At 38.7% G+C, this 12,287-nt stretch overlaps 1 long non-coding RNA gene across 1 annotated transcript; it reads left to right on the top strand.

Moving 5' to 3' along the window:
- Nucleotides 1-486: 486 nt before the first annotated feature.
- LOC134562706 (uncharacterized) lies at nucleotides 487-1,329 on the top strand. Its single transcript, XR_010083246.1, has 2 exons — nucleotides 487-1,151; nucleotides 1,185-1,329. It is a non-coding gene; the product is annotated as an uncharacterized LOC134562706 (long non-coding RNA).
- Nucleotides 1,330-12,287: the final 10,958 nt, after the last annotated feature.

The raw sequence follows: 12,287 nt of genomic DNA, 5'->3' as shown, positions 1-12,287 counted from the left end.
GATTGAATAGACTGAAATAACAAAGATAAATTAAAACTTTAGAAATTGAATCAAAAGCAAAACCTGTGATACTAGACAGACTTATTACACTGTGCTTTTGAACAGCTAACTTGTAAGGACTTCTCATGGCTGATATCAGGTTTATAGGAGGTTAATCAAAATGATTGGGGACTTTTTCATATATGCTGCAGGCTCTATATTTCATTGCATGCATTTCACAGGATATTGCTAGGTAACAGCTCAGGAACTACTACTCTATTTGGAGTAAGAAGACTCTTTTTGATAGAGTTTGTGCAAGGCCAGAGTTTGCAGACCAAGTCTTAACATCTCCAAAGATGGGAGTCCCACAGCAAAAATACCAATTTATTTTACTATAATCATTATGATTCTTTGAATTAATTTTTAAATCTCCTCCCCAAATTTACACAGACTTCTTCTTGTGTTTTCCCATTCCTTCCAAGAACACTTCCCTGGATGCTAGTGAGCAATTCTTTCCCTTCTGTTCTTGGGTTACTAGAGTGGTCCTTGAATAAAAGACTTCTTCTAGTTGGGCAATTCTGTAACAGTTTTATAAAAAAAAAAACCAGCAGCTATTTCTTCATTAAGTTCCTGAATCAAAATTGACAGTTTTATCTTGTGATGGCTTTATCTTGTTTTATTTATATACAGGCTCTAAGCTGTTCAATCTCTTCAGAATATGTCTCAACCTAAAATAAAGTAAAATATTGTACCTGTTGCAGACAGCTATAAGCTATGAAGATGTATGTTAGGAAGACTAATGAAGCTACACATAATGATCTGTGTGATTAAACGCCAATCACTCGCTTTTTGAAATTTATGAAAATTAAATAAAGAATAAAAATTGGTTACAAAAAAATTAATAAAATAATAAAAGTTCAAAAAGTTTTTAGAGACAGGACAAATAACGAGTCAATAAGAGGAAAAAAAAAAAAAAAAAAAAAAGGCAGTCCGCACTGTCGTGTCCCCTCCCTCCCAGACAAAGGCTAGGAAAGAGAAGGGCACTTTTCAGGAGGAATGTCCCCTTTTTGAAGACCAAAATTTCACGATTATGCAATCTTTATCTTAAGACAGACCCATTTGCCCAGAGTCCCCCTTCTAATCCTTGGCGTCCAGGAGTCTGGCTTGACCAGGTGGCTCCTGTGGATTCAGTCTGGATTGACCAGGTGGCTCCTGTGGATTCAGGGAGATATGCATCTTTTCTTCTGAAAATTCTAAGGGGGGGTTCTCTTCTTCTTGTTGTAACTGTTATCTCTGTTGAGAAACACCTCCAGGCCTCTCCTTTTTTTTTTTTTTTTTTTTTTTTTTTTTTTTTTTTTTTTTTTTAGCTAAAGAAAATATCTTACACACAATTCTTTTATTACTAAAACTTAATGTTAAAAACTACATTTACTATATTATTCAAATGTTAATACAGCATAACTTTTCTACCTAGCATATTGCATATAGTAAATATCTGCGTAGAGCCACACACACACAACAAGCCTTTTTCACAATCTGAAAATCACGTCCCAGCAAACACCTCTAAAATTTTTCATTTTCACTGGGATCTCATAGAATTCACTGCTCACTGAAATCTGAAAGGAGCCACTAAAGGTAGATAATTATACAGCTCTTCACTACCATAATAAAACCTTTGTAACATGCTTATTGAAAAAAAGATTGAAAATCCTTTGAAAATACCAGTAAATCCTCAGAAAGCAGGAACAACTAGAATATAACCTCAGCTATGAACTCATGCTCTAGTATTTCAGACGGGGCTTTGCATGTCTGTCTTTTGTTGAAAGAGCTCTTTCTCAGATATCATGTAGAGAGTAAAGTGACTCTTGAAGACCAGGAAGGACTCTTGAAATGGTTCTTCAGAAACTCTTCTTACTTTGTCCCCTACCCCATTTATTTTAATGTCTTTAAACATCCTCTGACATGCAGTCTCTTACATGTCACATTTAGGTCTCAGACAAAATCCTGCAATCCTGTTTGTCCAGTGCCCCAGAACAACAACCCAGTCCTCAGTACCAGTGTTACAGAAATAGCAAAAAGCTTTTAAAATATCACTCTTGCTCCAGGTCCAGAGTATCCTTTAACTTCTCAAGCCATACATTTCCACAACCAGCATGTCCTGCAGCTATTACTTTGATATTCTTTTATGTCATCAGCATTTAAAAGCATTTTTGAGTAATGTAGCAGTTTTTAAGATGTTTATGTCATTTCAATGGTTTGTGGCAAGGGAGTCGGGAACCACTGTAAGTCCTACGAAAAACAACACGGGTTGTTTTTGAAGATTTTTTGATGGAGTGCTTTCCATCACACGCACATTCCTTCCCTCTCTGTCCCACCCCCCAGACCCTTCAGCCACCACCCCAGGCACAAAGCAGAGAGGCTGGGTCTCACCAGGGACTGTCTGGGCCACTGTGGCAACAGTGGGCCCTGCAGATCACTCTTCCCTGCTGACTATGGATACCGACCTCTTCTAAGGGGTGGGGATGGCTGTACCCATACAACACCCTCTGGGAAAAATAAACCAAAAGCCTGGTTTGCAGAGCATTAAACACCAGCAAAGGCTGCCTGCATTTCCTCAGCAGCAAAGAACGGGTGGGCCACTGGCCACACAACACTCAAGCAAGACATTTTCTTGAGGGTTTATGCACCTGTGATCAGAAAGCACCATACAACTGCTGCATAGGGTAATCAAAATATTACTTGTGAAATAATCAGACTTAGATGTTCAGGCAGTCTGTGATTTTATAAAGTTACCAGCAAGGGGCTTGCCCTGCTCCTGCACCACTTGCAGTGATAGGAAGTTCCTTTGCAGTCCTTAATGGCCCAAAACGTGGGCAGTAGAACATGTTTCATACCTGCAGAGCTCTTCTGACCAACCCTGAGGTTGTTTTTCAGGAACAGGTCATTTGTGACTACAAAAGTTGGCACTGGCCATCTGTTATTGCTGTACATGATTCTAGGTCTTTTTTTAAACACTGTGTCACGCTTGTTAACTGAGGGTTAAGAAATTTTGTGGGAGAAGGACATCTAGTGATGTGATATGTATTTACATGCTTAGCTGTTTCCATGCACAGCTGAGCTAGAGCAGCAGTGAGTTACAGAGGATTATAAGAGTTTTAAGTGTGCAAATGTGCAGCTGACAGCGCTAGAAAATAGTAGACATGGGGATCTGACAGGACAGAATCCAAAACAACAAAACATCCAAAACAATAGCAACAGAAATTCAACCACATAATTCTGAAATCAACCTTTATGAAATTAAGTGTTGCAAAGACTTAGTGATATTGCCATACTTCTCACCATTAATGATCTTATCTCTAAATCTGGATTTATACTGGCACTAATCATAACCCACTCATGCGGAATGACCATTAAAATAATGATACTCTTAGCAACAAAGGCTTCCCATTGCACTTCAAAGATGCTCAGCGTAGCAGCAACTCTGAAATATAATAATGGTTCTCCTTTTAAATGCCTTTCTTAAATACTTTTAAAAATTCTCCAAAAAGCAATAATTGTGACATCTCAAACTGATAAAAATCAAAGCTATTATTCTGCACTGTAACTTGCTTCAACTAAATTTTATCAGTGAAGCACAAGACATTCAAACCTATAGACAGACAAATATAATAACAATCATAGTAGTCAGCACTAGTACCTGCTGTTAAATTTAATATTGCTTGGGGGAAAATGCTGTATATCACCAATATAAACCAAGTATCAGTATCAAACTAATGTAACACCATTCACATTTATACACCATTCACTCCATTTATACAACTTCCAAACACAACACCAAAATATCCCTTTTCACATTTTTCAGAATAAAACAAAGTCATCATGGTAAAATAATAAAAATTAAGTAAAAGAAACAGTTAATGATTTTCAAGGAGAAAATACGTTATCAAATATGTTATTTAAATAAGGACCAATATCTTTTTAAAGCCACAGAAAAACTTGAGAAGGACATAGATTTGCTTTTTGCTGTTGTTGTTGTTGGCTTGTTTTTTCAGACATAAAGCTAGTTGTATAAGTATATTTATAGATGCATATTGAACATGCTGGTTTTCCTACTGTACTCTAGTGGTATGACTAGCAGGTCCCATAAAATCCACTTTCATACAGAAGGATACAGAAAGATTATCTTTCAAAGATATTGCCAAAAATGAACTTGCATTTTGAGGAAAATGATAGTTGTTCATGGAGATTGCTCCCTTCAGGGAGATGATAAAGATAACATCCACACAGATGAGATGGCTTCTGATTTCAGTCCTTGTACATATATACATGGAAAAATACCTCCATAATTCATATTATGAGCATTCCAGAAATAAACTATGTCACAGGGTACATCAAGAAGGATTAAAACATTTGTGTAAATCATATTAATTAATCATATCCTTGACTTTGGATAGTAATCCAACAGTTTGTACTAGTATTTCAAGTTGTATTTTTGTAAGAATAGTTAATATTGGCAAGCTCTATGCAATACAAACACTATAAAACAAGGTATCAATGGAATTTATCAGAAGTAATAAAAAGCAGCATCAAGACAAGAATTTACCTGCTATTTTTTTTGATAGTTAGCTGATTATTTCTATAGCTACAGACATCCATGGAAGATAATTCTCAGTATTTCAATGCCAGCTTAACCCTACTGAGAAGCAAGGCACATTTGGAGCACTGCTTCAGTCTTCTTCGTAAGAACCATAAGCTAGTGGAATATTCCTCAGGTGTTTTCCACAACCTCTTAGGAAATCTGTAGTAATCACAGTACTGAAATGACTGGTTTTTGTGCAAATAATTCTATATATTGCAGCCTGATGGAGTGCAAAAAGTTTTTTATTGAACAAACTAGGAAAAAAACCCCAAACACACAAATAAACTTCATTCATTTCACTTCCTCATTTGTCTTACTTCCTCTGTTTCAATTATTTACACACTTCAGACATCTTTCTTTAAGGGTCTGAAGGTGGTGACCCAGAAGTGGGAACACAGGATTTGAGGGAAGGCAAGTCCCAGCAGGGCAGGACTGGTTGGGCTGAGCAGAGCAGGACACAGAAGAGACAAACCTAATGCTGACAGCACTGTCAGCATTGTCAGTAGTGCCATTGGCTATGACAATATGGTAGTATTCATGACAATTTCTGGACCAGCTTGTATTGCAATAGACTGAAAAAATACAAAGTTTTTTTTTGCTTTTCAACATGGTGTTTTTTGGGTTTTTTTTTTACTGTTTTTAATTACTGTCTTCATATGCAGAGTGTCTTCTATTTACAATAATAGCAAAAAAAATTAACTGGAAGATAAATGTTTTTTGTACTTTATTTCAAGTCATACACTGAAAGAATAAGAATATTTATCATCAGTAGAAATTGGGTCAGAAAAAAAAATCAAGCACCACCTTCTTTTATCACATTGCTGAGCCCAAATATTTTTTTTTTTTCAATTTATGCTACTGGAATTTATAAACTTGAAGGCTACCTGAAGACATTCTTTAGGAAATCAGTTGAAATCTCTCCTACTGCCTATTGTTGCATTTCCTCCATAATTAACATTGGAATACAAAGTACATGACAATTTTATACAGAGAGAAAATTCCTCTAAATTTAATCTAGGCAAGTAAAATTCTTTCATTTCAGCTGATATAGTCCACTGAAGTTGTCAGCATCCAGAATACTGAGCAACTTTTTAAGGAAAAGCAATGCTAGGTGCCTTGCACTCTTATTACCATAAATTACTCTTATACTCTCCATTGATTATTAAAATAACAGCCCATTTCCCTTACACATTGACAACTCCTTTCAGGAAGAGGGAAAGTTTCTCTGTCATGCAGAAAATTTTCATTCCAAAGTTTTCTAAACAAAATTGGCATTGACATTGCTGTGATTATTACAGTCAAGCTTCTGATTTTTTAATATTTTCAACCTGACAGATTTATTTCTTCTCAAATAAAAAAAAATCCTTCTTAGAATAAAAATATATAGCTTCCTTATATTTTCTGATTCTGAAAATTACCAGATGCCAAGCTGGGAACATAAGGAAATTGAAGACCCTTGAGGGTGACCTTAAGAACCACAAAGGTGGGGAATTGTGATATAGTGGTTTAGGCAATTTCATTGCAGCTGCTTGGTTCTCGAAAAATGAGAAATGGGTTTTCTATTACTAAATATAATGAATTCCCTTTCTGTCCTGTCACAAATTGTCAAACTTCATTAATGAGAAGAAAGATGTGGCACATACATATATAAAAAGTAATATGAATATACATATTTAAAATGGAGAAATGCTCCATATTGATACAGGAGGATTCTAACTCTGCATCAGATATTGCATAAATCTTTGTAAATAAGATATTTCAAAATTATCCAACTTTGCAATATAATGCCACTTCTATACCTTCAGAGTAATTTGCTATTATTTGCAAAAGAAATGCCTACGTGTTTTTCAGGTGCATTGATGCAGCTTAGTGGCTGTATTTCAGAATGATATTTAAATCACATTTACTTCTAAAGCTGTGGGTATCCAACAGAACAAGGCACCTACTTTTATAATTTGGTGTAAATATTTTACTGAATGGGGGTGTGAAATATACCATCATTTAATAAAATTATTTGCACTTTTGTCTTTGCCATTGCATTAAGTTCATTGTGGCTCATTTTGATTTTTGAGGACAGCATTAGCTGTCTTTTATTCTCCTATGCAATATATGAATGAATGTACTCTCAATAGGAAATGCTCAGATTTTGCTTGATAATCACTGTAAAATACTTATAATTTATTTTGGAGTTACAGCAATAACAAAACTGAAGGAATCCACTTCATGCAAATTTCCATTTACCCCCAGCCTTAAGCCTGGGCTTTTGGCAGTTAGGCCATTCTGGGAATGAAGGGGATGACTGGAATCATGCAGGGGTCCGTGCATCTGCATACAGCTCAATGAACCCAGCAGGTACCCTCAAGGACAAAATGAGATCTCATTTTATAGGCAGGATGAGTTATCCTGTGACCCACAACCCTTTCTGGCACAGCTACCAACTCATATTTCTCTACTTGATTGAGAATTAATTATATCTAAACTTTCCAGAATGTAGAAGTATTATTTAGACAATTAGCAATAGCAAGATTTCTACAACTACAGAAAAGAAGCATGTCATACATTGCTATGATCCTTGTTGACATGTAAACCACAACAGATTTCCTCTATACAAAACTGTATTTAAAAAAAATAAAAAATAAAAATAAAAAATAAAAATAAAAAAAATTAAAAATAAAAAAATAAAAAACAACAAACCAACCTGAAAGTCACTGAGTAACTTGAACATATCTAATGTCATAGCAGGAAAACATGCTGCGCAGTAATTCAAAATATCCTGCTGATAGGAAGCCTGAAACTGAAAGATCTGAACCAAAGGCAGCAGAGAAGTCTGACCATCTGTAAAATAGTTTTCTCTTCGCTGGAGTAGACTAACACAGCTTATTTGCAATATGTGCTCAAAAACCCTGCAGTCCCAGGTCTTGTGTCACAATATTCTGGTCACGTCCTCTGCTCCAATAGACCCTACTCACAGAGCACCAGCTCTTGAGGCTCTCTGTAAGTATCTGAAAGTGAGGACTTGTTTCTTTCCAAGCTGTTCTGCAATCACAGACTCCACAGGAGGTTGTGTCCCTGTGTCTAACCTCTTTACTCACTACCCAAATCCTCCACAACATTAATTAGATTGATGCTGTATTAGAAAGGATTTTTCTTCTTGCCTTCTCTGCAGTTGCCTCAGATGTGTCAAATCTACATCAAACCTGATCACTGGATGTGCTCCATGGCCTCCCTCAGGGCTCCCGAGGTCCATCTGTCCTCAGCCTACACATCCAACCTTCCTTCCAGTGGAAACCAAGGCAGAGCAGGCACGGCAGGGAGTTGTTCAAATGCACCCAGCTGTTAGTTGTGTGCAAAGTCAGCGCAGCAGCCTCACCATTTAAACATAGCCAAAGGGTCTTTGCAAATTACGTATCCCTGAGAAATTTTGCTCTAGTACTTCTCCCTCTTTTATGTGCTTAGAGTATTACTCTGTCCCATTTATGCAGGGCATGCTCATTTCTGCTGCTTACTTAGCAATCCTGAATTTGAGAAGCAGTCTAGAAAATCTAGTAAAAGTTTTCATTTCTGGAAATTAAAACAGAAACAGAATATTTGCATGTAGTAATAAATAGGAAATCTAAATTTTGGTTCTGAAGAGAAAGATTATTCCATCTTCACAAAGTGTGCAGCAGTTCATTGCTACCTGTGCCCATACTCAATCTTACAATGCTTTTTTAAACTAAGTAGGCTTTATCTAAATAAATGTGAATTTTGGTCGTGTGTTTACTGTCAGTTATTTTTCACATACGGCTAGCCATATTGGAAACATCACACAAACAAATGCAATTACAGAGATCTCAGAAAGGGAAGAACCAGTAAATCCAGTTCAAGTGACCAGCAACCCTGGCAAAATTAACAGAATGAAAAAGTGGTGAAATCGGGATCTATTAGGAATAAAGGATTTGTTCCTTGAGTGAATATACTTATGAAACCAAAAATTACTCACTATTAATTTTTCAGACTCTACTGTTTAGTCTTCTGGTTTTCTTGTACTTATGAAACTGGAATTAGTCCTTTGAACTGAAGACATCAGCTGAGAGCCTCGCCTGGTGCAGTATCACAGAAGACAATCAGTCAAGCGTCACCAGCCATTAATACTCGGAGAACCGGATCTATTTACATTATAACTATGAGGTGTCTGTACAGCGTCTGTCTTGCAAGCAGCTGTGTGCACAGAAACGGCGACATCAGCAGCCCTGTCAGTGGCAGAGAGATTTTCGTGTTTCTCGGCGTTATCTCCAGAGACCTCTAGTGGGAAAGAGCAGCAACGCTTCATTTCTTCCCAGACCACGGAGTTCCACTTCACTGTGCTAACCATCCTGCTAATCCACCCGCGCTCTGAAGAGATCTCTGCTTGCCGGCACGACGAATTCGAATTCGAGTGAAAAAGAAGCACCAGGCGCCGAGCAGAGGCCGACAGCTTGCACTTAGCAGGATGGAGATCGCCTGGTGGTGCACAGGTGGATGTCCCCAGCTGGGACTCTCCGGGTAACCCATCCCACCGTAGTGTAACCTTCAGAGGCACCCACGGATCCCAAGCCATTTCAGCAACTCCCTGTTGTCTGGTCACGCTTGACCTGAGGTAATGCTCACACATTTATTCGCACACCCAGTGCTCAGTCCGGCCACTGGCGCCATAGGCACACACACCCCTGTGGCCTGTTGCATCGCATGGCAACAGTGACCATCGTGTCCAGAGATACAGCTGCCGGCAGGGAAGCAGACGAGACAAGGCTCTCTTTGGTTAAGCACGAGGATCCATTTTTATTTCCCCCCCGGATCGGGGAGGGGGAGGAAGGTGTGGGGGGGAAGAACGGAACGGGGAACGGAAGAAGCAGCGGAAGGGGCAGAAAAACGGGACAGGCCACAGGGGCCGAGTCGTGGGATTTTACAGGGTGTTGAAGGGCCCGAGTCTTAGGGTCTGGGTCAAAGAAGGGGTTAACACAAGGAGAGTAAGATCAGATTTCAGCTTCCTAGAAAAGGGCGGATTCCACAGTGGCCCGTGGTCCTATTCCAGGGGCTGGCACTGGTTTTCAGTCACTCTGGTACCTCCAAGTGGCTGTCACAGAGACACAGGGGCAAGTCTGACCCATGATCTGGCTCCAGTCACTGCCATCCAGACCCTCCAAACCTCACCCCCTCATACCAGATGGAGAATCTCTCATCCAGAACAAGGGTTAGAAAGGCTTTTAGTAAGAAGGCAGATTGATGAGGAGCGCACATGCAACCAGGCCTTTTATTCCCTCCTGCTTTCCCCACTCTCATTCCTCCCTAAATCATCTAAATCTCTCCCTTTCTCCACCTTTGGTTTCTCCCCTAAACATCCCCTAATAAGTCCAGTGCAATCCCAAAATGCACTGCCTTGTTTCCCATAATGTGCCCTGTTTTCCTAGCTAACAGCTCAAAAGGTGCTCCAGAATCAGCTCAATACAATGTGTGTCATCCTAGCACAGTGGTGTTGAGGCTTTCCTGGGGCTGCCCAGGGAGGCACCAGGCAGGGTGTCCCCTACTCAGAATCCACAGTTTGGGTTCCTGTCTGCCTTTGAGCATCCATCTGCTCCTCTGGGCTTGTGAAGACCGGCCCTCGATGGGCTGATGGCTCCTGTGAGGGCCTGGGAGCGACCTGTCAGGATCATATTTGGAGTCCCCTCCACCCCCCTCTTTCTGCTCCTTTGTGGGTAAGCACAAGGAGTTTTTATCATGTAACCTAAAGAACAATACATTTAAAATTTCATTATGTTTAGAATGATTTGTAAATTGTTATGCACTATGCTCCCATGAACAGCTCAAAGGTCATCTCTAAATGATTTTATACACTCTACAGCTTCCACTTGGCATCAGAAGTACAGTGAGAAATAACATCACTTTACTGTAAAGAGAAGAGAACATGTTGGGGCAGCCTGAAGCAATAGATTCCCTTGCTCTCCATAAATAACAATGGTGCCAACAAAGTTATAACTGGTAAAAACATTTGCAAAAACAGTAACATGAGAGTGTATAGAGCAGTTTTGCACAAGATTCAAAGATAATAAGTCAACAAATAAATGAATTACACTGTTGTACTTATTTAAATTGTATTTCACGTTTTCTAGGGGGATGGACATAACTTGGGTAACACTGACTGACAAATGACAGGTTGTCTCCATAGAATTATGAAAACAATTCTCTATAAAGTACTGTTTACTACAGAAAAAGTAGTGCTCGAACTAAAAGCTGATGGTCACTTTTTCTTTGTGTCAATTTTCTCAAGTTTAACAATCACAGTCAAACACAGTTAAAAATGAAGCAAGTAATGTAACAGCAGAATTATAAATATGAAATAAATCTTTGGTCAAGTAGTATGCTAAAAGGAAAGTACAGAAGGCTGACCCTGTTTTCTGTGGATTTCCACGGCAAGGAAAGAAAAAAACAAGCTATTTTTGTCAAAGTATAACATAAGCCTGGGATGTCATGAATAAGTGTTCTATACAATATAAATTGCAACACATAACCAATAAACAACCTCAGAACCACCAGGGTGTGTTTCAGCTGCTGTGATAAGGAAATATATGGAGAATTGTAACAAAACGAGATCTCACTAACCAGTAAATGTTGAACAGAGCTGGTCCAATTTTTTTTAATTGCTATTACAGGGTGGTGCATTTCACTGACCAGTTATCACACACTCACCCCCAAAATACTTTCAGACTCTGTAACAGCTTCCCTCAGCTGTCCAACCTCAGCATGAGGGACTTCTTCAAGACCTGGGGTTATCTGAGCTGACCCAACAGGTAGATGTTCTTGGCTGCATCAAGAGTACAATATCATCTTTTACAAGTTAGAGACAGTGAGAGGGCAGAAGTAGTTTCTTTTAGGAACAGTCAGACACTGGAGAAACAAGATTGATGGCCAGTATTAACAGTAAAGATAAACCCAAGGCAGGGTGCCAAGCATTACAGAACTTGTGTCTGGTAGGCCTGTCCCAAAGGCCATCCCAGTTCCCATATATCCTGCTGTGCTGTGGCTAGTCAGATGCAGTTTTTCTCTTACCACAAAAAAAAAAAAAAAAAAAAAAAAAAAAAAAAAAAAAAAAACCACCAGGAAGCAATCAAAACTTTTGGTTGGGAAGCATCCAACCTGAAGTGGAGATAAACTGGTAAGAAATTGGCAAAGCTGATGAAAACATCCCAGGTTTATCTATGCCTCAGGCTAATTTTAAGAGAGCAGGCATGTGTTGCTGCTCTTCAAGACCAGGTGTAAACAGCTTATTCTAGTAAGTGGCTGTGCAGGACCTTTATGTTGGGCAAGATCTGTAGTTTGCTTTTAAAAGTGAGTTTTATACCCTTCAAGAAGAATCGAGGGTTCTTACTGTATTTATTTTCTGTGATCCTGAAATATAACCTGTCCCTAATAACCCTGGTGCTAACTTCTTTATATTTGCTTCTTGATAATGAATCAGGCTCAGCTAAGGAGACATAAAACAATTCTTTGTTGTTGTTCATAACAAAATCAGTCATACTTTTCTTGCCAGTTATCAAATTTGCATGTTCTCTCTTCACAACTGATTTACAGCAGAAACAAGCACACGGAATACACAGTGAATATAAAAGAAAATGAGCAAATGAATCATCCTGTCACTCTATTTGGAGCCCTT

This window comes from Prinia subflava, chromosome 1, assembly GCF_021018805.1.
Source record: "Prinia subflava isolate CZ2003 ecotype Zambia chromosome 1, Cam_Psub_1.2, whole genome shotgun sequence".
In the NCBI taxonomy this organism is placed as follows: Eukaryota; Metazoa; Chordata; class Aves; order Passeriformes; family Cisticolidae; genus Prinia; species Prinia subflava.
The sequence above is the reverse complement of the archived record's forward strand: the minus strand, read 5'-3'. Positions and strand labels throughout refer to the sequence as shown.